The sequence below is a fragment of the Triticum aestivum genome, chromosome 4A, assembly GCF_018294505.1.
Source record: "Triticum aestivum cultivar Chinese Spring chromosome 4A, IWGSC CS RefSeq v2.1, whole genome shotgun sequence".
Taxonomy (NCBI): domain Eukaryota; kingdom Viridiplantae; phylum Streptophyta; class Magnoliopsida; order Poales; family Poaceae; genus Triticum; species Triticum aestivum.
Window position 1 is genome coordinate 748,623,337 of NC_057803.1, and position 1,866 is coordinate 748,625,202.

Here is a 1,866-nt window from a genome sequence, read left to right on the forward strand (position 1 = left end):
TTAATTTTTAAAGGGACTTTGACAGCCCAGACATACTTGGAAGTTGGAATGGAGTTCGAATTAATAATATCAATATACATTGATTTAACTGAAAATACTCCTGATCTAGTCAACTTCCAGCATAATTCATCGGGTTGGTGAGAAAGTTGAACCCCCATCAGTCTTCTAACTAGATGGAGCCATTCTTCCCAACGATTGCCCGCTAGCATCCGTCTAAACTGAATATTAAGGGGGGTAGAGTGAAATACTGTTGCCACGAACACCTCACGACGTTGAGCAATCCGATATAAAGACGGATATACATTGTATAGTAACATGCACGAGCATGTAAGGGATCTTCAATGCGGGACCGTATTGACACCACTTTTTGGCATGTATGATCAAGTCCTCAAAACTATCTCAAATGAAGAAGTGTTTAACATGGAAATTCCTCCCCTCGTCGCAGCGAACTATTTTGCCTTTTGAATCATCTCAATCCGAGGCCGTTTGCAGAATTTAAATATCATACAGTCTAGTGTGTATTGCTTGCTAAAAAGAAAGAGGGGATAGACAGCAGCCGACATGAACGTGAGGTGGCAGCATCCGCCCGTCCTGTGGTCGGAAGGCGGATGATTTTCAGGCCCCGAGCGGAGTCGACCTGACGCCTGAAACTGACCTAAAGCTACAACCAAGTATACAAGAGTTCAGAAAACATAGCAGAAGCAGAGGAAGCTACATGCAAGTATTTAGAGTTCAGAAAACAGAGCATAGCAGATGAAAGCTAGCTACAGGCAATAACGATGACAGGCAAACAGAGCAAAGCAGATGCTTGATTTCCTATCCTTGTCCACTGCCTTGTGCCTTCACTTCTCGCTGGTGGCCAGAGTCGAGTCAAGGTCCACAAAGGTGAAGTCGCTGGAGTATTGAGTTTGCAATCCAGGCCCTGGTCTCAAAAGACAGATATCATCATCATCATCATCAATGGACCTCCAATATTGAACTGCCTATGAATATGCTAGAATATTGTGAACTGGAAACTATCAGTATTCAAAGATATGATTTGTAGACAGATTGCAAAGCTAGAGTTTCTCATCAAGATGGCCAAGTGATGAGCTGGATCTTTCTTCAGGAGCCAAGGTGTCTACCTAGTAGAAATCACTGCTGATGTTCCCTTTCCATTTTCTTACCCACTGGATTTCTTCATAAAATTGTTCTGTTTTGTGTGCAGTGTCTGCATTTGAAATAGTAACTGAACCTTCTGTCCTTTCAATTTTGGAGGAAGCAATTGTGGAACTCTGGAAACAGGGTGAACAGCCTATGATAGATCATTGTCTAGTTGCATTCCTACACACAGACACACGCACACAAAACATAATCCGTATCCAGTGTCTGAAGTGAGATGACACTAAATCTATTCAATGTTCCAGAATATTGATGTTTTAAATGGTACTCCCTCTGTAAACTAATAAGATAAATTTTTGTCGTTATTTTTTTACAGAGGGAGTAATAGCTAGGGATGAAGATAACCACAGACTGTCCGGTGAGGTTTTTTTTTTACACTTCTGCAGTTAACTGTTTTCATCCCATGATTCGAAGCCTTTGAGGTTCTTCTCTAGTTAACTCTTTGGCTCTGCTCATAGTGACCAGAAAATTTGTGGCCAAAACTTTACGAGATCAAGTGCGCCCGGTCGACGGGCCACCAGATGGGTCCATGGAGAAACTGTGCCCAAGGGCAAGCTTTTCATCTTTGAGAAGTGCCGACGCCTCGGCGAGGACGTCAAGCGTTCATATTCAGACATGCGTTTCGACATCTCATGGTTGATTCGAGGCAATTGGCACTTGGAAGATAGGTTTTTGTTGTGATAGTTGTATAACCATGTACGTGTC

At 42.6% G+C, this 1,866-nt stretch overlaps 1 long non-coding RNA gene across 4 annotated transcripts in view; it reads right to left on the bottom strand.

Annotated features, from left to right (window-relative positions):
• Positions 1-236: 236 nt before the first annotated feature.
• Positions 237-1,866, bottom strand: part of LOC123088601 (uncharacterized) — a 6,956-nt gene continuing 5,326 nt past the window's right edge. For 3 of the 4 annotated variants that reach the window (XR_006441965.1, XR_006441964.1, XR_006441966.1), the window contains one exon: positions 237-922. This is a non-coding gene — a long non-coding RNA (uncharacterized lncRNA). The remainder of the gene's footprint in view (positions 923-1,866) is intronic. The other variant, XR_006441967.1, reaches the window with a different exon arrangement.